General features: G+C 36.9%; 1 long non-coding RNA gene across 1 annotated transcript in view; it reads left to right on the top strand.

Annotated features, from left to right (window-relative positions):
* The first annotated feature begins 24,667 nt into the window (after positions 1–24,667).
* LOC141545234 (uncharacterized) overlaps positions 24,668–25,570 on the top strand; it is a 31,424-nt gene continuing 30,521 nt past the window's right edge. The window contains exon 1 of the long non-coding RNA XR_012482931.1: positions 24,668–24,967. This is a non-coding gene — a long non-coding RNA (uncharacterized LOC141545234). The remainder of the gene's footprint in view (positions 24,968–25,570) is intronic.

Consider the following 25,570-nt stretch of genomic DNA (forward strand, 5'->3'; position numbering starts at 1 on the left):
ACCCAGAAAGTCTCATTTTGCAATTATAAGCAGCAAGAGAGCAGCGTCAGCAAAAGATTCTACTCCGGTTATAAAAACTTGAGACTTTTTGTCTGCTGATTCCAGACACAAAATGGCCAGATAATTCATTAGGCTGGACGCAAAGGCAAAGGCTGAAAGAAAGAAATAAGCCACTGTGAAGGAAAAAGGGGTTGTTGTATTGAAAAAAGAGAAGGAGACATGTTGAATGAGTGGGAACTATTGAGTTTCCTCATTGGTGATTCAAGACAATTCCAACAGATTTATGATGAAAAGAGCCATCCATATCCAGAGAGAGAACTATGAAGACTGAATATGGATCAGAGCATAATATTTTCATTTTTTATTGTTGTGTTTGCTTTTTTTGCATTTTTTCTTTTTTGATAAGATTTTGTGTATGTACGGCATGATGAATATCAAAATATGTTTAGACTAATTGCACAAGTTTAATCTATATCAGATTGCTTAATATCTTGGGGAGAGACGAGTAGGGAAGAAAGGGAGAAAAATTTGTAACACTAGGTTCTGCAAAGGTGAATGTTGAAAACTCTCTGCATGCATTTGGAAAATAAAATACCATTAAAACAAGCAAATCAAAAGATTCCTTCTCATTTGCACCGATTGGTCTTGTAGCCAGATAGAACATGGCACATCTTCCTTCTTCTTGTCATTTCCCAAGGTGGACATGTGGAGAAGATAATTTGTTTTTAATTTTGAAATGAAAATGAAGATTGCAGGCTATACCAATATATTTGAGAATGAGTGCAAATACCTAGTCATGTTACAAAGCAGACTGGAAATCCTATTGCAGATAAAAATCATAAGATCTTGTTCAAAGATTGACATTAGTTACTACTACTACAGAAAGATGAACCCTAGAGTTCAGATGAATCAATCAAGTCAATCAACATGCATTAAAGTCAGTCAATAAACATTTTTAAGCACCTATCACTTGCTAAGTACAGGAGATACAAAGAAAAGCAAAAGACAATCCCTGCCTTGGAGGAGTTTATAATCTCATCAAGAAAACAGACAAGATACATAAAGCATAAATAAGAAATAATCAACACAGGAAAGCCACTCAGATGACGTGGAATAGGGAAAGGCTTTTTCCACTGGGATTTTAGCTGGCACTTGAAGGAAGACAGGGAAGCTAGGAGGGGAAGGATATTCCAAACATGGGGGACAGCCACTGAAAATTACACACACACACACACACACACACACACACAAGATCAAATGCCTTGTTCCAGGAACCACAAGGAAGACCAGAAAGACAGGGTAGAGGACTAGATTACAAAGAGCTTTCAACACCAAACAGAGGATTTTATATTTAATCCTAGAAGTAATTTAAACATTTAGTATTTATCAGGCGGGATGTTAAATGCTGGAGATACAAAAGGGGGAAAGGGGGTTAAAAACATGATATTTGTCAACAAGGAGCTCTCATTCTAATGGGAGACACAGCAACAAACAATACAAATCTGCAGTAATCTTGAAGAGAAGGCTGCAGCAATGGAAGAGACTGGGAAAAGCTTTTAGCTTTGTTTTGTTTTGTTTTGTTTTTGTTTTGTTTGTTTTTTTTTCTCTCTCTTTTAGAGAGAATTTGAACCGAGTCTTGTAGGAAGTCAGAGAAGCCAAGAGGCTCAAGTGAGGAAGAGGAGAAGCATTCCAGCCATGGGGGATGGCCCATTCAAAAGCACCGAGTTGAAAAACAGAGTGTTGTACCTGAGCAACAACAAGAAGGCAAGTTTTGTAGTATCTTAGAGTTCATGGAAGGGAGTTTAAGAAGACAAGAAAGGTAGGAAGATGCATGTTGTAGGGGGCTTTAAAATCTAAATGGAGGGGCTTCCTCTTGATGCTAGAGGCAACAGGAAATTATTGAACAGGGGGTTGACATAAGGGATCAAGATGCCAACACCCCCTCGTTCTTTGTAGGCCCAAGAGCACTGAGAGAGAACTGCCTGATTCAGGTACCTGTTAGTGTACTGCCACAGCTGCCAGGGCAGCCCCTGCTGTTAACGCAAGGGGCCAAGGGAGAAGATCATTTCTTGAGCTGCTCGACATCTTACCAAGCAGTAACAAAACTGCTCTTTTAGAAAAAAGTGTCCTGCCTGTCATTTTTCAAGGATTTATATGATTGTCTTAAACCAGGATTTAAGAAGGAATGTGGGGAGAATGCCAAATAAGAAGGAACTTTAAAAAGCCAATGATATCAGTCACATGATGATAACCACACAAATACTGCAGTAAAGACTGGGCATGGAGTGCAGAGAATTAACACCTGCTTCTTTCTGTTGGGGATGGGCACACTGTCTTGAGGCAACATCCCTTCCACAGATAGTGTGATGAACAATTCAGCTCACCATGGACAAAGGAAAGCAATGGCTAAATGGCGGAAGCTGAGCAACTTGAGAGTACACCGCTTTAAACAAGATCTTAAAGGGAAGCTTCAAACCCAAAGAACTTTCCCCCTATTCTTTCTAAGTTTGAAGAGTTAAAGTTCTTTTATCCCATCTGATAAACTAGCTTTTGAGCTTAATGTTCCTGGGTCACATGTCAGCCAAGAGGGAATATTTGAATCAAGAGTCACAACACTGCCTTAGCAAGTGGCTTCCCAATTGGACTCATCTGACTGGGCCAAAGTACGGTAGTCAGGGCAAGGGGGACAATAAAACAAGAATGAGGAAAAATCCTGCCTTTGAGGTTCTTGCCACCAAATTTACTTGGAAGAAACAGCATGGGACCCAACTTCAAATCTGACCTCCAAGTTCAAATCTGACCTCAGATACATATTTACCACTGAGCACCCATCACCAGTCAGTGGAAGAGTTGTTAATCTGCACCAGGAGAAGGAGTTTCCATATTGAGAATTCCCTATATCAACTGAAATCATAAATTTAGAAAGCTAATTTCCCCCTTCCCCATCCCAAAAATATTCCTTGAGGGAGGCAGGAAGATATTTTGGTTGTTTTACACAATTGGATTTTCCCATGATATATTTGCTTCTTCCTTCTCCAATCTGAATCCACCCTTGTACCAAATAAAAACCATTACAGAAAACTGACCCAGAAAATAACAACATGGTACCTTTTAACTAATATCCCCATCTTTGTGCTTTTTCAATGACAATTAAGGAAAATAGATTATTAAAAATTAAAACAAAACATTTTATTGGGTTATTAAATACCTACAATGTGTGAGCTTTGAGAGCCTGAATGATTTGACCTCAATCACAAACCCATATATCTAGAGCAGAATTCAATTCTAGGTCTGACTCCAAGCAAAATTTAAAAATGAAACAGTCCTTTCCCTCAAGAAGCTGACACATTCTTCCCTGCCTCGCTCCACCCCATCCAGTAATAAAGCAATGCATATTAATTACTATGTATCAATAATTGATGCAACATTTAGAACACAAGTATCCAATAGACTAGAATGGACAGAGATTGGATTGTGTCTGTGTTGCCATTTTCCTAAAGATTTAAGCTCTTAAGAGAAAACAATAACAGAAACAAAAAAATAAATAAATAAAACAAAATTTAAAAGTCACCTTCCTCTGTGCACAAGGGTCAGAGTTCTCCTGTCATGACTTTCTCAGCTCTTTGTAATCGCTGGGGGAAAAAGAAGTGTGTGTCTCTTTCCAAGTGGGATATTTCTTCCACACTGACTCCCTTCCTTCTCAGTTCCTTGTTCTTTGAAGCTCAAACTAGAAGCAAAGTTCATTTACATCCAAATACTCAAGACCACATATAAATATCCTAACCAATTCCTAGCTCCTTCAAAATCTACTTTTCCAGAGGAATGAGAGAGCTCCTTTTTATTCCTCTGAACGTTTTCAAACACATTAAAAATGAATAAGTTTAAAATGGAAATAAGCAGGAGTTTCCTTATCAGGTCATTTCTAAACAAGATTCTAGGTATATTTATTAGCTGGACCCTCCATGCTTGAAATGCTCTCCTTCAACTTTCCTTCTGGTTTCTTTGACTTTCTTCAAGTCCCAGATAAAAATTCTCAAGTCCTATAGCCTTTCCTTAATTCTAGTGCCTTCCTTGTGGTGATTAACTATAATTTACCATGTCTGTATCTTGTTTGTACATAATTGTTTGCATTTTGTCTGCCCCACTTGGCAGGGAGCTCTTTGAGAGAAAGCACTGCCTTTTTTGCTTTTCTTTGAATCACCAGCAAATAGCTCAGTACCTGGCACATGAGGAATTTAATAAATGTTTGATTGTCCGATCCTAATTAACATATACAATTTCTCCAAATGGAATCAATTTCCTGAACAAATTCTAAAATATTGAGACGATTTTATTTACTCTTTATAGTCCTTGTATACATCAAATTATTTACACTCTATCTCCTCAGTTAGAAAGTAAGTTCCTTGAAAGTAGGGATTATTTTTGCCTTTCATTGTATGATTTCTTAGCCTGATCCCCTGGCACATAGGAAGTGATAAGCAAATGCTTACTGTTGTATAACCTGCATTGGTCATACTGTCTCATGGAGGGGGAAGGTTTAGATTTGGAATTCAAAACTTAAAAACAAAACAACAAAAAAACAAGTTTAAAAATTATTTTAACGTGATTAGAGAAAAACAATAGTTTATTTAAAAAAAGAAATATTTGCTGACTGACTATGGATCAAGCATTACTAATTGAGTTTTAAGGAACCATCCAGAAGTACTGGCCAAAATTATTTCTTTGATGTTGCCCAGTGAAATGCTTACTTCTACCAACCACCACCCCTTCCCAAATGTTAACTTTCCTCATTTCTTTGTAATTTGAAGAACAGGTTAGTGCAGCATCCAGAGGATTTCTTTATTTTGGGGCCAGCCCCACAAATAGGGGTTTTTTTTATTTATTAAAGAGGCTGGTACAAACTTTTCTGGGAACAAAGATATTGTAGGGATTATAGAAGCTCAAAAGAAAGTTACTCACTGGCTCTCTTAGTGGCAAAGGAGAGGTTTTGGCAGCTGGTGCTGAACAGCCTGTCTGGGACATGGTGGCTTGTACCATGGTTCCAGAGCTCTACTCTAGCCCTAGAGATTAATATTAATAATATATTATTAATAATATTAATAAATAATAATATTAATAATAATAATAATGAACTTGCCTAAAAATTCTCCAGATCTTTTCACAGAAAAGAAGCAATCTACTTCAATCCCATCTTTTCATTGAATTCAGTTCTTCTCCACATAATTTAAAAGAGAAACCACCACACCCCAAACCTCAACCTTTTGGAGTTCCAGCTAAATCTCATTATTATGGGCTGCACCTAAATGGAACTTGTCACTCAGGTTGGGATCATATACCAGACTGATAAACTTTTCTTGACCTGTTTACAAAAATTCTAGAAAAGTGTAAGCTATATTCAGGTACTTTAGAAATGTCATTTATGTACAAATAATTGCTATACTAAGAATCATTCCCATCTATGCTCTAAAACAATTCCCCCTGAAATTCTACTAAGCAATTTGGCTTTTGGTTTTTCATTTTTTGTTAGATTGGGGAGCAGAGGGTGCTCTTGGACTTAAGAGATCCAAGTCTGAATCTTACCTCAGACACTTAATAGCTTTATGGTCAATTTTCTCACTTAAGTTTTCAAAATCTCTCTGTTCTTTGCCAAATGAGGAAATAGCACCCATCTACTTCACAAGGTGGTGTTGAGGGAAGTGTTTCATAAATTTTAAAAAAATATACAAAAATGAACCATTAGTAGGGTACACTCTATCATTTTTTTTTAAAATCCCATCCTCCTTGAAACTTAGGAATCTATGAATTGATATTTTATAGCATCCAATTCAATTATGTTCATAATAGCTACTTAAAAGCTATGATCACATTCTGATTGGAAAGAACAAGAAAAATATACAATCAGAATAGCATTTTTCCATGGTGTAATCTGAAGGTATGGCTTATGGGGGAGAGAAAGGGAAAGACTACATTTAGACATGAAAGGGGTCTAAAAACAAAGGATATCAGTTTAAAAGTTATAAATAAAAAAAAGAAAATTTAGAATCTTAAATTGAGTTGGCTTATTAAGAAAGGACTTGCCGAATGCTAGAAGCCTTTCTTGGTCTCTTTCTAGTAATTTATACTTTCTCCTTCTAATTATTTCATATTTACTTTTTGTGTGTGTGAATGGTATATCCCTACAGTAGATCTTTGAGGGGAAAAAAAGGATTATTTTCTTTTGTCTTAAAATAGGTAGCACCTATTTCATTATCTTACACTAGAAAGTAATTGATTAGTCGGGCACAATGGCGGTGCAATGGATAGAGCACCAGATCTAGAGTCTGGAACTCATCTTCATGAGTTCTAATCTGGCCTCAGACACTTATTTGCTGTGTGACTCTGGGCATGTTATTTAGCCCTTGTTTACCTCAGTCTCCTCATCTGTAAAATGAACTGGAGAAGGAAGTAGCAAACCATTCTACTATCTTTGCCAAGAAAACCCCAAATGAAGTCACAAAGAATTGGACACAATTGAAAGAACTGAAAAACAGCAACTACTTCTAAGTAGGCCAGATTGTGAAGAGCTTTGAATGCCAACCAAAGCAATTGGTACTATATCCTTAAGTAACTGTCCCCTTTGTGGCTTGACACTCTGGCTTTCTCTACATAGTCATCTACTTAATGTATTGTGCTCATCAATAACTGGTGATATCAAGTAAACTATCCAGTTTTGCTATCACATTGATGTTGCAGATCATAGTAAATTTCTATTCCGTTTGCAGAAAGATGGTCTGTGACAACAAGAAATCAGCCTCTTTCTCTAAAGGAGTCTTGGTTGCTTCTTTCCAATTTGTTAAATTATACAATGATGAGTTCAAATAACAAGGTTTAGCTATGAAAGCAGGGAACACCAAGGTTAAATTATGCCCATGTGTTTTCAAAAGAGAGCTACCATTTTTAGTGATTTTTCCATTTTTCCAATTGGCAGCTTATAAGGTGAGCTTATGTATAACTTTAAAAAAATAATGCAGAACTGTTTCCCACGGTGCTTTTAAAAAGCCTAATGCATTTTCAGATACGAAGAGCTTTGGGGAGATTTTCTGACAAACCTGAATAAAGATGAGAATTTCAATTTTTCATAAGATTCTTTAATCAGTGACTTTAAGCCAGCAGCAGGCAAGCTCTTTCTGGTAAGTGAAATGATTGTGCTTCCCAAGAGGAAAAGAAGCAAATGAACATTCTCATAGCCAAAGGAAAGAATATGATCCCTTTTTCCCCCCACAGAATTCTGTTTTTATTTGTTATGTCATTAAAAACAACAACTCTTCCTAAGGTTCCAATAAGCCACAGAAATTAAAACAGGCCAACTGTATTATTTGTTTTGTTTTGTCTTGTTATTCTCTTTAAGAAAACTGATTTATCTGGTCAGGGCTCCATTATTGTAACAGAACTAATAAAATAAAAATACTTCATCCATTCATCTTCATCTTCACTCCTGCATGACTACCTCCTTCATTAGGTACATTGACAAGTGATTTCTCACGAAATCCTATTAATTTGAGAAGTCCACTTGTAAATGGATGAGATCTGTAGTCAATAGAGGGGCTGATTAGGTATTCTCTAAAATCAATCCCATCCCCCCCTAAACCTTAGAAATCTATGAATTAATAATATGTATCATCTAATTCAATTATATTCATAATAGCTTCTTAAAAGCTATGATCATATTCCGATTGGAGAGAATTAAAAAAAATGTAGAGTCAAAATAGCATTTTTCCATGTTGTAATCTGAACTCATAAGAAGCAGAGAAAGTTGTTCTTGTGGGAAAGTTGAATCCAAAACATTAATGGTTCAGTACCAACTAGGGTGAAGGTCTCTAGTGGAATGTAATAAGAGCTTGGCCCTGTGCTGTTTAATATTTTGATCAGTAACTTTGGGGGGAAAATATATATTGCATAGTCACAATTTTTTTTTACTAAATACATAGATGATGGAGGCTGATAAAAAATAACATTATCTGAAAGTCAGAATATAAAAAGATTAAAAATCTAGAGGGGAAAAATCTAATAAAAATGAAATTAAAGTCTTATTCTTTAAAAAAAAATCAGCTCAAATAAAATAGGGGAGACATAACTATGTATCAGTTCATTTGGAAAAAAGATCTAAGGTTACTCAATATAAAGCAACTGTTTGATACAGCAACAAAAAAGTAAACAAAGTATTAGACTGTACTAAAAGAAACATAGCATGCAAAACTAAGAACAGGGTGATTCTATTAATCTCTGTTTTGGAATGTACATCTGAATATTGTGTTTTGCTGTGGGTGGTCCATTTTAGAAAGGATATCGATAAGTTAAGAATGTTTTGAAGAAAGCAACTAAAACACGGAGAGAATTGAAGACGTAAGAAAATAGGCTGAAAGAATGGGGAGTGTGTAGAATGAAGAATAAAAACTTGGGATGGTGAGATGACAGCTTTTGTTTTCAAGTATTTGAAGTTGTCCCTTGAAGAAGAGTGAATAGAATTTGAGCTTTAGCCTAGCGAAGCAATGAGTAGAAGATGTAGGCAGACAGATGCAAAGAAAGTCTCACTGATCTAATCTACTGTCAAGTAATATGGAATAACTTAGTGCTTAAAAAGATAGGAAAAAAAGTTCTTGATCTTAAAAAAAATGAGTTAAATTAACTTGTAAAGGATATAAGACATTGTCTCTTTTATATATGAGCAGTTTGATACCTGAAAAGAGTAGGAAAAGAATTTTGATTTAATAAAAACTATAAAATATTTGTGTGTAAAGAAAAATAATTTTAATTAAGATTTGAGCAATTTGGAGCAATTGGAGAAGATGTGGCAAAAATACCACAAAGAATAAGAAAAAAAATCCATATTAATAGCAAATGTTGTGATAGCAAAGAACTAAGAACTAAGAGAGTACTCAACAATTGAGGAATTGTTGTAGAAATGATGTATGAATATAACTAAATATTATTGTGCTCTAAAAATAATGAAAGAAATGATTTCAGAGAAATTTAGGAAGACTTATATGAACTCATAAGGTGACTTGAGAATAACAAGGCAAAAATTTATATAATAATGTATTTCATAATATATTAATATTATTAATATATCATATAATTAAATTATTAATTGTATAAATTATAATTTGTGCAAATTATAATTTATATAATAAATCATACAAGTAATTAAATTATTTTTTATGTTACAATTAATATAGTATTAGTTAATAATTAAATAGTGATTTGATGATTGGTAATTAATAAATATTATTAATTGTTGTGAAAATGTATTGATATGTTATTATTAAAATAAGAACTCTAAAATGATGCAATGACCAACTAAAATTTCAGAGCAAAGGTGATCAAGCTTGTTATCTGTCTCCTGAGAGAAAAAAAATGTAATCAATATACTGAATGAGAGGTATGTTTTTGGACATGGTCAATGTGAGAATTTGTTTTGCTTGATTCTACATATTTGTCATAAAAGTTTTGTTTTTCTTTTTTCTTCCTTAATCAATCCTTGTTAATTAAAGAAATAAAAAGAAAAATTTAAATATGAAGAAATAGTTTCAAGGGATATTATTTCTCTTCCCCTATTGCTAAGTAAGTGGTAGTGTTTAAAATCTAAATTTTATAATTCTGTGAGACGGCTTTGTGTAAATGGAAATGCACTGGTGGGAGCTTGAGAGTTAAAGTGATGAGCAGTACATTAGTCCAAAATAATTACCCCTGGAATTCTGAAAGAATTTGAATATGACTACATAGTGGTAGTTTTTCCCCTGGAAGACTTTAGCTGCCAGTAAGGGGGTCAATTGGAGTGAACAAGCCAAGCAAGAAGGTCACATAAGTGTTCCTATGCCCGTTCAAGGGAGATGTCACCACAGTAGGTTCCCCATGCACATATTACACTAACAAAGTTGAATGACCTGTGTTCTCATGTAGTAGATTCTTTCTCAGTTGTGTTCAAGACTGGTCTTATTCAGTTATGATTAGTCTCTGGGTGGTCTCTGAAATCTCTTTCAACTCTGGGATTCTGGAATTCTTTGGAGACCAATCTGACCATCTAGGTTAGCACCAACTACTGTAGTCTGTCTAGAGAATTTTCTGGAGGCTTCAAGCTTATTAACAGTGAGAGGAAAGTGATAACTTTGTATATTTGTATTTATATTAGAATACAGAGCCTTCATCTCCTGGGGATTTAATAAAAACTAACCAAACTGAACTGAATTGAAGTGCAATATTTAATTATCTGGACATCGCTCTTTAAACAAAGGAATACTGTTCCACTGTGCAGCTTAAATTAAAAAAGAAATGGAAAACTATTTAACTTTTCCCACCTGCCTCTTCCCACCTTCCTGAACTGGCTCTTGCCACCTTCCTGAACTCCCTTTTTCTGCTCACTTCCTTCCAATTCCCAACTTCCAGGCTGAGGTTGGACAGTATCACCTCTCTGTGAAGTACTACCCTGAATAAAGCTGAAATGCCTCATCATCTTTAAGCTGTCTGAATCACTCATATTCTCCCTCCTGTATGTTAGTCATGGGGGATGGGGACTGGATCTAATTAAAAGTTTTAACTTTTAATAGTTTCCTAGTCGGGCAAGAATATCAAGCCTTCCTATCTTGTAGCTGCTGCTGATCTACAGGCTGCACAGCAGAATGGATTATCTCTATTTACAAAAGCAAAAACACAGCTTTTGTTTTTTGTCTAAATCCTGTTATTATGAACCTAAAACCCTGTCCTAAATGGTAAGGACACATATTTATATTGAATATATATTAAAGCACATTTCAGAACACTGTCCTGCACTGCAACACAAATCCCATCATTTCCATTTTGTGGACAAGGAAATGGGCAAAGAGGATAATTCATAAGCCAAAAGGTGAGACCCTTTCCAGACCAACAATTTTCCCCTAGCATTTCAAGGTATTTGCCCCACCAATTCTTTGAGACTGTTTTTTAATTTGTTTATATAAGCCTTATTTTCAGAACTCCATTTCAGAAAGCTGAAGTGATTTGTCTAAGATATAGCTATATTTAAGATAAGTTATATTTAGCTACTAAATATCGATCAAAATTTAAATTTAAGTCTCTATATCTTTACCCCTACATCAGGCTAAAAAAATGGGCAGTATCAGTAAAAGCCATGTGACCATTCTTGCTTCTCTAGGCTCCTGTTTTCACTGGGAACTGAAAAAATAAAAGAAGGAAGCAGAAAAAAAATAACCCTCTTTTTTTTTTCATTGTTCAAAGCTAACTTTTACAACATAAGGCCATGTATGGCTGACCCAGTTTTAATGTTCTTTCACAGTGGTTTGGTCCCTCCCTCTTTAGAGAGGGCCATCCCACCTATTGAATAGAAAGCAAGTGGCTTAAACTGTTGAAACATAATCAAAGAAAACTCAGGAGAACATGAAAGGCAACAAGGATGAATAGTTCTTCCTCCTCCAAAAGGCAAATATTTAAAAGAAATGTTCATCAGAGCAGAATTTATATCATTCCCCTTTGTGTCATTGTATTGACTTAGCACCACTCATGTTTCTGACTCATTTAACCTGTAAAGGATAATGTCCACAATACCCTGAATTGTTAGGCAGGGGCCCTTGCATTCTTTAATACATGGAGATCGTCCAATACTGTTGGAAATACGAGAATTGAACATGGGTTTGCATTTGGGCTATAGATATTTAATTCTTACCAGGTCCTTCTTGGGAAAGGGAAATGTTAATAGAAAAATAACAAAAAGAAATATAAGCAATCCACTACAATGCACCCCCATTTCTTGGCTTTTATTTACTGCAGAATGAAACATGGAAGTCTTTAGCTCTGGCAATAAAGCAATTTTTTGTGAAATTATCATAAGAGCCTGAAAATCTTAGAAGGGATCTTGGAGGCCAGCTCAGTCTAACTCATAATGGAGAATGAACCTTTTCTTCAATATGCCCCAGAAGTGGTCAGCCCTGTATGGATCATTACAGAATTGCAGAGTTAGATCGGACCTAGAATAACACAGTCAAAATGAAACTGAGATACTTACTAGTGAGGCGACCCAAAGCTGATCCCTTCTGCATTCTGGATTTCAAGATTCTCATTTTTAGCATGACCTGATGAGAAGCAGGGTGGCTCGATGGATTGCATACTGGACTTGGAGTCAAGAAACATCCAAGTTCAATCCTGTCTCTGTTTCCTCATCTTTAATATGGGGATGATACCTGAAGTATCTGCCTTTTAGGATTGAGATAAAGTATATAAAGCAATTTGCAAACCTTAAGGTGCTATATAAATGTCAATTGCTATTCTATTCTTTAAATCTCTTTTAGTTCTAAAATTCTATGATTCTCTCTAAAAGTTTATTTTTTAAACTTCTTTGTTGTTTAAAAAAAGGAGTATAAAGGGGCTCGTCGTGGCCCCCAGAGACTTCAGAGAATTGTTCTGAATTTGAGACAAGAATCTGAATTTGGGACAAGAACTATATTTAAAACAAACAGCAATAACAAAAACCACACCTGTTTGTCTGTTTGACCCAGGAGCCATATTTCACAGAGGCCATTCCCAGCTCATTTAACCTGGAAGCATCCTCTACCAGTGGGTGAAGGAAGACTCCTTTGATTGACTGAGTAGTCCGAACAAATTGTATCTTAAAAACTAACTAGACTGAGACAGTCTTTGGCACAATGTATAGAGTACCAGGCCTTCAGGAAGACTGAATCTGGCCTTAGTCACATATTAGCAGTATGATCCTGCAAGTCAATTATTGGGAACACAAGATGTAACTTTGCTTTACCTCTGGTAGACCTTTTCTTCTCTTCTTGTGAGAGGATGATGGTGATTCAAGGAGACTGAGAGGCAGTTGCTGTTCTCTGAGATCCCCATTGAGAGGCCATTTTGAGTTGTCTGACCTCTCTCCTCTTCCCTCTGCCTCCAATTTATTTTCCCAGTGGACAAGCAACACCTGTGTCAGTAAAGGCTGCTTTGCAACCCCTTCAGATGTTCACAGCTGTGGAGGCTCTCAGAGAATTCACCGGCCCCATACAGTGTACTTAGGCATGGTCCTTAACAGTCACTGAATGTTTGCCTCAGTTTCCTCATCTGTAAAATGGGGATAATAATAGCACCTATATCCCTTGGTTTTTATGGGGAGATAATAACTGTAAAGTAATTGGCACATTGCTCATCACATAGTGTTATGTTACATTAACTATTGTTATTCCTTCTTGCTCTTTCCAACTAAGTCCAAAGGATGAAGATCAGAGTTTGGGGGTGCATAAACTGAATGGGTGATTAAAGGAACTCCTTCCCTTGCTCCCCAACTCTCAGAAATAGACCTGGCTGTATTTGTCTCTGTTCTAAGTCATTTGTCCCTTTCTGTCTTAGGTACCAACAGGGCAACTATCAGACCAAGAGGTCGGACCATAGTGACCTTCTAGGTAGAAAGGTAATAAGAGTATAGCCAACCAGCCCAGTAGCAAAGTTCTGAAAGGCTGGGGCGCCTGGGACTCCAGTCAAAAGGAATTTTTGGATTTGAGTAGGATTGTATTCTTTTAGGAACTATTCTAAAGACCCTAATCCTCTTCTCTTCAGCAGAGTCTGGAGTGGTGCAAGGGGAAGGATTAAGCTCCATACATTAAAAGAGTAAATTGGTATATTTGTGATTACAACTCTTCAAGTAAATATTCCTTTGTAAAAGTTCCTCTTTGGGGCATTTCAGACAGTTAAAAGGAACTGGGATATAGGGTGCAGGGATCTATTTCTATAACTGGGGGAGTGCCCCCACGGGATTTGGAGCTATTTGCAAAGAGCCTGGACACCCCAACCCCTTTCAGAGTGCTAGAGAGCCTTGAAAGGAGGAGTGGTCTTTGGGCAGTAAGGGCCAAGTTGGACAGTGATGCAATAGTTTTAGTCATAGCTTTTCTTTTTGCATCAATCCTTTCTTATCATTTAAAAAATATAATTTCATGTTCAAAGACGAACCTAATAATGCAAATGTAAGCATGACCAAGAAGAAGTTCTGATTATTTAAAAAAATGTTCTCAGAGAACAGATAGTCAAACAAATCTCCCTCCTTCCTCTGGGTAGAGAGGGTGAGGGGCTCCCAGGGCGAAGTATAAGGAGGGGATTAGACTGGATAGCCTCTGTGCTTCCTTCCAATCTAGAAGATGACAGTGGATAGAGGGGTAAATTGGGAGGCAGGAAGATTTGAATTTCAATTCTGACTCAGATATTTGCCGTGAAAAACACACTTCTGGACAAGGAGGGGGTTAAATGGGACTGCGATGTTGCTTCTCACTCTGCATCTGTGATCCATAGAAAGTTGTGAATGTCATTATAGCACCTACTGCATTGGCTGATTCTGCTTAATATTTTTCTTTGTTACAAAGGAGGAAAAGCAGGAGGAACAGATTTCCAGAAAAGACTGTGAGATAAAGACAAAAGACATGGGTAATGTTTTAAAAACATTTTTAAAAAATTTAAAACCCCAATACTGTTGCCTTTTAGAATGGGTCCACATCCTTCAGGCCTAGTATATATTTATAAGAAACTAACCAAAGAAGCCCTCCCAGGTCGCCAACACTTTTTTGCTGTCTCCCATTAGTCTCACTTTTGTATTTGTATACGATAGTAAGCATTTAACAAATGCTTTTGCCTTCATTCAGTAATCATGTATAGGAACCAGTGTGGCTACTTCTTTCCTAAAAGTTAGAATCAGTAAGGAAGACTGATGATAATACTTATTACCTATAGCATGCACTATACACATGGAACCCATGATATAGTAGCCACATTGTACAAATTAAGTGACTTGGCCATGGCTACACAACTAACAGGTTTCATAGGCTACATTTGAATCCAGCTCCCTCTGAATTTAGGTCCCACGCTATCCACCTTGCTAGAATGTTTTCTTAAATCAGCTAGGATTTCAGAGGAGCTTTGATCAGTTACTTCTGGTTCTGCTGAGCACAGAGAAAGGGAGCTAGGGGACCAGAGCCTGGGGAAAGGAAAGGCATTGATTAGTAGGAGTTAGAACAAGAAGCAGCCTGAGATGCTCTGGTTTTTTCCAACAAGCCTCTGGATCCACAGCTCCAGAAATCACAGGCTCTGTAGGTATGTTATGGGTAAATCAGGGAGGGGAGGGAGGAAGAAAACAGGGAAGAGAACACATGCTTTGTCTTGACCCCAAATAAGCCCTGTTGGCTGCCTGATTTCCTAAATGGAGCTGTCTGAAAATCTCCCCCATTTGTTTCTGGGGAGAACTGGCTGGGGGCCGAAGGAAGAGACTCATTTGCCTGGGTCAGCCAAGGAGGGGAGGCAGAGAGCTGGCTGCTTTGTCCTCCTGGGAAATCTGCATCCTGATCTCCACACAGTCAAGGCTTTCTGAGGTCCTGGCGCCTCCTGATAGAATATTCATTACATTTCACCTTTTATTTCCTACAATATGGGAATTCTTGGGCTCAGAGAACAGTTGCTGTATGCATGATTTTTTTTTTTTTTTTAAGAGCTTAGGGGAGGAGGGATGAAGAGATTTATTTTTATACAATGGAAATCTTCTGGACAAAAAAAAAAATCAATGAGAAATATTCTCAGCCAGCAATCTGACTCCCATTAAATCAGGAGCATAGAAATTGACTTAAAATGGCTGTTACATGACAAGTCCCCATGCATACATGTGCTAGCTTCTGTGTGTGCTCATGTGCACATGGCTGTGTGCCTTTAAGTGGGCTTGTTTTCATGTGTCCCCTTGCATGACTTTCTCTGGGTGTCTATGTGTGTGTATGTTTGTAGACCCTAGGTAAATCCTTAAGTCGGACTCAATTTCCTCATCTGTAAAATGGAAATAAATATGATACCTATCTCACAGAATTGTTGTGCAGCTCAGATGAAATTATATATGTAGGGCACTTTGAAAACAATAAAGTGGGATGATAATGCTAGCAATCATCATCATTATTAATCAATATTATTTCCTTTGCATAGATGCATGGCTCGGAATATGTGTGCCCTGAACATATTTTAATATGTGTGAGAAACCTTTGTGTGTGTCCAAGTGTGAGCAAGCCCTCTCTGTGTATATGAGTACATAAACCTCTGGGAGTGCAGACACATGCTGCTAGCTGCTCTTCCTCTGCTCTTCTCCAAGAACAGGCTTTCTGTAGCAAAATGCTCCCCAGGGTGGGTCAAGCCTTTTCCCTTGAGTTCTCTATGACTAAAACAGGTGTTTGTTCAGCAGTGTCCCTGCCTGTCTCCCTGCCTGGATGGAAATGCTTTTATATTAGAGGAGATCATCTTGAAAATCACCCTGGTTCGTCCCAATGGAGAGGCTTATTTGGAGTAGTAACATGAGCCCCTGCCCAGAAAGTTGGGGTTGAGAGAAAGAAGGAAGAACAGAGCTTTTCAGTGGAGGTTTGAAGGGAAAAAAAGAAGTCATCTTTGTCAGGAAAATTTATTTCCTTCCTTTCTGTGTTCCAAGCCGGTTCTATATTAAACTCTCCATTCTTGACTGGAAGAATGCAACGGTTTCCAACACTTTGCCGACAGGTTAGGCTATTCAAGAGGGAGGAAGCCTTTGATTTCAGTCCGATCAAATGTTGTCCTACATTTGGATGACCCCTGCCTAAAACAGATGCCCAAGGTATTTTTTTTCAGGTAGAATGTCCATTGTTTTCTTTGAGCTAGACCAGCAGACCTTACCCTTGAACTCTACAACCCTCAATTATCCAGATAGTTCTGTTTCACTTTGGCTTTGGGGCTGTGGCCACCTGGAACTCATTTCATCCTGCTGTGGAATCTTGCCAATGTCTTTTTCCCTGGGTGAAAGAAATGAAAGGAGAAGCTTCAAGCAACTGAAAATAAGATCTAAATCGGGAAAACAATTGGCTCTAAATCCAAAAGCCAGCCAAGGCATTTATTAGGTGCCTGCTATTAAATTCTGGAGATGCAAGGTCAAAGGTGAAAAAGGTATCATAGGATTAGAAATAAGGACACTAGGGTGTTTTTGAAAAATAATTTATATGTAAGTGATCCTTTTTGCATTTTACTATATATGACTTCTTAAAGAACAAACTAAAATGTGAAGGAATTAATAGTTCCCATAAAGAACATGAATTCCTTGGTTGTGGGTTCAAAAATTATTTGTAAATCAAATATTCCTACTCTGTCACTTATTACCTATCTGATCTTGATCTTCATCTATCTCAGATGCAGTTTCTCTGTCAAAAAAGAACTTGTACTAGAGAAATTGTGAAACCAAGATCGATAAACTTTAAAAAAAAAAAAAGGTATTTTGATAACTGAATTTCCATGTAATTTTATATACTATATTCGTAGTAATCATTGTAATCTTTGAAATCTTATATATTTTGTGACTTTAAAAGCATCATTCTTGGGGGCAGCTAGGTGGTGCAGTGGATAGAGCACCAGCCCTGAAATCAGGAGGACCTGAGTTCAAATCTGATTTTAGACACTTAACATGTCCTAGCTGTGGGACTCTAGACAAGTCACCTAACTCCAATTGTCTCAGCAAAAAAACAAAACAAAATAAAATATCATTCTCAGAAGTGGCTTCAAATAGACACTAACCAATGAAGCAACAAAGGTTAAGAACTGGCTTAGGTGATCCTTAAAATCCCTTTCCTGGTTTTTTTTTTATTATTATTATTCAATTATTTTATGTGGTATAAAGTCTGAAACAATTTTGTTTCCTCAATAATACATATAAAAAAACACCAGCTAAGTCTAAAAATTCACCTGGTTTGTGGCTTTGCAAGGGACTGTCTAGAGATATATCTGAATAACCAGAGGCTGAAATTATTACATGGCCAATTAGGTGCTAGATTTGAGATGTCAGGGTCACACAGGTAGGAAGTGTTAAGTGTCTGAGATCAGATTTGAACTCAGGTCCTCCTGACTTCAGGACTGGTGCTCTATCCACTGCGCCAGCTAGCTGCCCCTCACAACTTTGATTCTTAAGCCAGTTTCAGATGTTTGCCATGAAATGAAAGCTGAATTGCATCAAGCCTGGTTTTTGTGCTACTTACTTCAGCAAGCATTAATTGCCTACTATATGTAGAAAATAATGATGAGTGTTGGGTGTACAAAAATGAAGAACACTGGGGTCTCTCCCCTCTTGGAGCTTCCATTCTATCGAGGGGATATAATGTCTACATGTAAGTTCATTTTATTTTTGAAATGATTTCAAAAGGAAAAGGTCTTGTGTTAAGATAGCACCTTAACTTTCTATCTCTGTCTCTCTCTATCTTTCAGGTACCTGGTTATTTGGATGTTATCTTTGTCACTAGAATATGAGTTCCTTGAAAACTATTTTTGCTTTTCTTTTGGTCTTTAGCTATAGCATAGTACCTAGAACATAGTAAATGCTTAATAAGTATTAAGCTTACTGAATATTAATTGTTGACTGACTGAAGGAAGTTATTTCCCTGAAGCAGAACTATAAAAAGTAAATAGATGTCTTACAAGGAATAAACTGGGTTTCTGGCTAAATTTTCCATTAAAATTTGGGCCTGATGCATTCCCCTGGCAAGTTCTGGTAGATCTTTCCATTCTCTTATATGTCTGCATTTGGTCTGGGAATGGAAAGCATACTCAATGAATGGTGAAAATTATATATAGTAGGCTACATAATGATAAATTTTCCACAATATTATCATAGGAAATTTACAAACTTGGTTTAGCATTGGGAGAAAAAGTGATGAAGCTGAAGAGATGCTGGGAATTATTGACCCAGTCCCCCAGTAAATAACCAAGACTGTCTCCTGGACCCCTAAGCTCAAAGACAATGGAGTTTCAGATGTGATCTACATTAATGGAGGGACTACCTACATCTATGAAATAACTGATTTGTGAAGGGCTGAGGGTGGGCCCAATGCCAACATTGTAGTTTTACTTCCATAATTACCTGAAGAATTTCTCCTTTACTTTAGTAAAAAGATTTTTTTAGGAGAGCAAAAACTACCTGCCTGGTCGCAAGCCAAGTGGATGCCTCCTGTGTGATTTGGGTAAATATGATTGGCAAATATTGGGGGTTATGTGATAGGAAATATTTTTCTAATGTAGATACAATGTGAATGAAAAATCATCTTCACCTTTTAAAAAGTCATTTAATTTTAAATATTTAGGTTAAAGATAGAATTTTTTAATTTTTACTTTAAAGAAATTTAAGACACAGTTGCTTTAACCAGTGAAAGCTTGTGTATCTAATCCTTTCAGAAGAGAAGTCTCTAGGGTAATTTTGAAGGAAAAAACACTTTTTTAAAAAAAGCTGAAAAAATCACTTTTGAGCATGAAATTTCATATGTCACGAGTGTCTACAATCACATAGTTATTTCCATGGCTACCAAGTCCTTTAAATCTGAAGCACCATTGTCTGTAAGCTTGAGGTCCAGGAGTCAGTCTAGGCAATTTGTTGGGGACTGGGTCAACAATACCTGGCATCTCTTCAACTTCATCTCTTTTTCTCCCAATGCAGAACCAAAGAAAGGGAAGGGAAACACAATTGCTTCAATTTTTTTTTTTGGCCCGATAGATGATTTCATTGACATAAGCAATTCCCATCAAGGAAACTTTTCCTACCAATGCAGATGGCACCTACTCTGCAATCTATAGTCTTAAAGATTACCAAGATCATGAAGGTTGAAAATTCATGTCCTATAATATGAAAAAAGATTGAGGCTGAAACTCCCATTATAGGAATAGAACACTTTTCACCAAATATAATAGAATCAACATGAAATCAAATAAAAATTGTTTTAAATAAGCCACCCCAAACTGATGCTGAGTGAAATGAGCAGGACCAGGAGATCACTATACACTTCAACAACAATACTATATGAGGATCAATTCTGATGGATGTGGCCATCTTCAACAATGAGATGAACCAAATCAGTTCCAATAGAGCAGTAATGAACTGAATCAGCTACACTCAGTGAAAGAACTCTGGGAGATGAGTATGAACCACTACACAGAATTCCCACTCCCTCTATTTTTGTCTGTCTGCATTTTGGATTTCCTTCACAGGCGAATTGTACACTGTTTCAAAGTCCGATTCTTTTTGTACAGCAAAATAACTGTTTGGACATGTATACATACATTGTATTTAATTTATACTTTAACATATTTAACATGTATTGGTCAACCTGCCATCTGGGGGGAGGGGGGAGGGAAGGAGGGGAAAATTGGAACAAAAGGTTTGGCAATTGTCAATGCTATAAAACTATGCATATATCTTGTAAAAAAAAAAAAAAAGCTATAATAAATAAATAAATAAGCCATCCCAAATAATTTTTGTTTAACTTACATTCATAGTATTGCCTATTGAGAATTCCATCTGGTGCCCACCCATGGCACTAAGCTCAAAAACTATGGCAAAAACACATGAGCTCTGAGAAGTTGCACTAAAATAGAAAGGTTTTTAATTGAATTAAGGCCGGGAGATAGGTGTCAGTTGTTATAGTCCCAGTCTAGCTAACTTTAGAGAGGCTCAGAGAGGGCTAATCACTTGGTGAGGCACTTATTTTTCTTCTTTTTTTTTTTTAGCCCCAACAACTCATGGACAGTATCTGGTAAGGTGTGGGAAGTGCATAATGGTGGTGCCGTAGAGCATAGAATGCTCTGTTTGGAATCAGAAGGGCTCATCTTCAAGAGTTCAAATCTGCCTCAGAAACTTACTAGCTGTGTGATCCCAAGCAAGTAACTTAACCTTTTTTGACTTAGTCTCCTCCACTGTAAAATGATCTAGAAAAAGAAATGGCAAACTATTCCAGTGTCTCAGCCAAGAAAACCCCAAATGGAGTCATGAAGAGTAGAAAATGATTGCAAATAGTGAACAATAAAAACAACAAAACAAAATAAAATTTTGTCATTTGTATCAATGGAAATCAGATTCATCAATCACTGACTAGCATGGGGCAGTGGAAAGATCTCAGGGTTTGGAGTAAAGACTTTGAATTCTGCTTTTGTCACTTACAACCTGAGTGAGCTTGGCAGGTCACTTACCTTTGCTGGATTTTAGTTTTCTCTCCCCTATAAAATTCAGGGGGTTGGACATAGAAGGCTCCTGAGTTTCCTATGAGATCCATCCCATTGTACAAAATCTTAGAAGGCAGGAACTGTCATTGTTTTTGCTTTTATTTGTCTTCTCAATATTGAATGTTCATTGACTTGACCTGACTTTACTTTGTCGTATAGACCCGGATTTACTGTGAACTATTTTGTGTAAAGCCAATCTTGTCTCTCTGTTAGGCTGACTCTATAGGATCTTCTTCTTGTTCAAGAAAAAAAAAAGTTAAATAGAGAAGTTGGGCTTATAAAAATGGGCTTATAATTTTTTCCCCTGCAGCAATTGGGGTTAAGTGATTTGCCCAGGGTCACACAGCTAAGAAGTATTAAGTGTCTGAGGCCAGATTTGAATTGTAGTCCTCCTGACTTTAGGTCTGCTGCTCTATGACTGTGCCACCTACCTGCCCAAAATGGGGGGAAAATTTTAATGTACCCAAGCCAGAAGATGATGAAGCACTATTTTCAATTGATTACTTAATTAAGGAGCATTTATTAAGTATCCACTATGTCCAAACAATGACATTCAAAAAAAAAAGAAAGAAAAGAAAAGAAAAGAAAAGAAAAGAAAGAAAGAAAGAAAGAAAAGAAAAGAAAAGAAAAAGAAAGAAAGAAAGAAAGAAAGAAAGAAAGAAAGAAAGAAAGAAAGAAAGAAAGAAAGAAAGAAAGAAAGAAAGAAAGAAAGAAAGAAAGAAAGAAAGAAAAGAAAAAAAAGAAAGAAAGAAAAAAAAAACAGTTTCTGCCCTCAAGGGGTTTATAGTCTATCAGAGGTGACAAGATGTAAAAATATAAAATAGATAACAAGGGATGAAATTAAGTAGAGAAGAACATTGGATGGGAAGAGGAGAAAGGGAAATTAGAAAAGGATTTGTGCAGAAAGTGGTGCTAAATTGTGTCCGCTCTTATCGGTTTTGACAAAGGATCTCAGCTTTAAAAAGAAGCTCTCTGCAAAATTCCCAGCCTTGGAAAATCTCAGATGCAGGAGAAACCAGTATGCATCCTACTCTCAAATATCTATAATGGTTAGGAATTTTGTCCTGATGTCAAACCTGCCTTCCCATGCTTTCTTTTCTCATATGCTGCCCTGAATTCCTCTGGGAACAAACAGGACAAGTCTATTCCTTTTTCCTCAGGCAGAACTTCAAATATATGAGGACAGTTGTCAAGCCTTCTCTTCTCCAGGATAATCATTCCTTTGTTCCTTCTCCATTCCATACAATCTTCAAATGGCTTGGTCTCAAGATCTTTCACTGTCACGATCTTCCTCTTGATCTTTTCTACCTTTTTATTCAAGTTAAATTTCACCTTCAATATAATTCTGTATTTTAGCTTTACTGACTTCTAAGAGAGGGGTGTGTGTGTGTGTGTGTGTGTGTGTGTGTGTGTGTGTGTGTGTGTGAATACATATGCACTCGTATATATAAAGGAGTAATTAGAGAAATGAGATAAAGCCACATACTGTGTGTGGGATTATAGCAATAATGGGAATGATATACCTGGGAATAATCACTTATAAAAACAAATTATGTTTGTTAAGGTTTTTAAGGTTAAGATTCTCTTTCATTTAACTATCACAAATTCTGTCTTATTCTGAATAATCACTTACTCTTGGGTACATTAAAATTTTCTTTCCCTGATTATAAACCCCATTTTCTCAAACTAACTTTTTTTGAAGAAGTTCCTATGAGTCAGTCCAAAGTGAGAAGCAAGGCTCTGGCTTTACACGACAAAATATTTCACAGGAAACCCAGGTTTATACAAAAAGGTGAAGCCCAGTGAATTAAATGACTTAGCATTGAGGATATAAATATAAATACAAGCAAAATCAATGATAGCTCCTGCCCTCTAACATTCTCTCCCCCCCCCCCATTAAAAGTATTTTATTTTTTCCAATTACATGTACAGATAGTTTTCAACATTCACTTTTGTAAGATTTTGAGTTCTTTCCCTTCCTTCCCTTCCCTTCCCCAAAACAACAATCAATTTTCTAGAGGTTATATATGTTTAATCATTTTAAACATATCTCCATTTTAGTCATGTTGTGAAAGAAAAATAAAAAAGAAAATTACAAGAAAGAAAAAAAAACAAGACAAAACAAAACAAAACAAAAGGTGAAAGTAATATGTTTCCATCTGCATTCAGTCTCCATGATTCTTTCTCTGAATGCAGATGGCATTCTCCATCTCAACTCTAGTGAAATTGTCTTGTATCCTTGTGTTGCTAACAAGAGTTCAATCTTTCACATTTGATCATGCAGCCTTGCAATTTCTGTGTACAATGTTCTCCTGGTTCTATTCATTTCACTCAGCATCAGTTCTTGTAAGTCTTTCCAGGCTTTTCTGAAATTAGTCTACTAGGAGCTGACATTCATAAGGAAGCAAAATGTTGCTCAATTAATAACAGATAGTAGTCTTTTCCTTGAAATGATCAGAACATCATTTATACAGCCTACTTCTTCTTCTTCTTCTTTTTTTTTTGCCTACATGGAGGTTTGAGATTAAGCATCATGTAGATAAGGTCTATTTTATTGGACAGTTTGAAATAAATGGTGAATTTAATTGACTTCTCAACCCTATAAAGTCTAATATCTATCAATAACCCTGGAAACTAGTAGTTGTTTATATTATATATATATATACATATATATATATGCACACACACATATATATACGAATGCATATTTGTATATATATATATATACATATAAATTAAGTTCTTTTCCTTCTACCCACTATTATGTATTATATAATGTACTGTTATATAATAGTGTAATATATGTACTATATTATAGTATATATTAATATATATTATATAATTTATATAATATATAATTATATTATATATATAATATGTTATAATGTATAATAATATAGTAATAATATAATATATAGTATATGTAGTAATATATAGTAATATGTAGGGAGGGAAATATTAGATATAATATCTATATTATCTGATACTAAGAGTATTAATAATAAAGAACATTTTTATATTAATTTAAAGTTTGCAAAACAATCGACATCGTCCATCTTTCTTGATTCTTGCAGTAATCTCTTGGGTAAAATGCTGCCATTTTACAGAACAGGAAATTGAGAGAGGGTAAGTATTCTATAGGGACACATGGTATAGTATGGAAGGAACCCCAAATTTGAAACAAAAGACCTGTCTTCAAATAAGGGATGTTTTCTTTACTGCCTGTGCAATGTCACCGTTCCTGAACCTCTGTAAACATTGTTTTCCTCCTGTGGAACGCGGAGGTGGGACATCGCTAGATCTCCAGAGTCACTTCTAGCTCTCAAATTGAGAATCGATGAGCCTGAAACTTGCAAGGCTCTCATGACTAGTAGGTGTGATTTGAACCGGAGTAATGGGGATCCCATCACCCAAAACTCGGTGCACCACAGTCACACCAGGGCTGGACGGCAGCCGATTGACACATTTCAGCCACCCAGCCCTTCATCATTGTTTCTAAGCCACTGCTGAGGTCACGACTCCAATAATGGGACTTGCTTCCTGTTATGTCTCTTCCCAGATTTTTTAAGCGTGTCTCCCCCGGAGCCCTCGCACCCGTAAGGGAACTAAGGCAGTCCGCCGTCCAGGTGTTTCTCCGAGGCCAGGAGCCCTCCCGTCCAACAAAGCGAGGAGGGGCCGCGTGTCATTGACGAGGCTGTCCGCCTCTCGGGAGACTGAAAACACCCACCTGCGGGGCCTCCTCGGTCGTCCCTCCAAGCCAAGGCTCGCGAGCGTCCGCGGGAGCCCCAGCTGTATTTCCACACCGGTCACCGGCAGGCCGATGTCGCTTTCACTGGCTGCCCGGTCTCTCCAGACAAAACTCAGATCGCAAGCAATCAAACGGAGAAGCCAGAAATGACAAGTGTTTTGACAGCGCTCAGAGTACTTTGAGGTATTTTTAGCCTATTTCTGAGGCGTATTAGCTTAACCTGTAATAGAATATAAATGAGCCCATATGGTAGAGATGTAATTATGTTCCATGTGAGAAATCCCCGTGGTAGGTTTCGGGGGTGGGGGGGGGAGAAGCATCCACCCCACCCCCCTCCCCTGCACCACATGTGCCTTCTGGAGGGCACGATTTACACATGATTACCTCCTCATTTGCATCGAGAAGAATATGAAGAAATACAATGCTAACTATACCATAATGGAAAGGGCAAAGCAAAGACTCGAGATCCCTGGGGGGGCTGATCTCGGTGACTGACATCCAGTTAGGAACAGAGGCTGCTGCCCTTCGGGAATCCATTTCATGAAGCGATCTTTGATTATGTGGGCACAGCAATCATAAGTCTTAATTATTATTACTGCTAGAGAATAGACTACACGTCTCTGGGGAGCATCTCTGTCACAGACACTTTGCTGGCGTGCGAGGCTGAAAAGGAATGTTTTTCCCAAGGATCATTTTCATTCCAACCTGATATTTAGTTGAAGCTTCTTTGACTACTAGTCATGAAACATTAAATATAGATTAGAGGCAGAGAGATGTTGAAAGTTG

The sequence above is a fragment of the Sminthopsis crassicaudata genome, chromosome 5 (assembly GCF_048593235.1).
Source record: "Sminthopsis crassicaudata isolate SCR6 chromosome 5, ASM4859323v1, whole genome shotgun sequence".
NCBI lineage: Eukaryota > Metazoa > Chordata > Mammalia > Dasyuromorphia > Dasyuridae > Sminthopsis > Sminthopsis crassicaudata.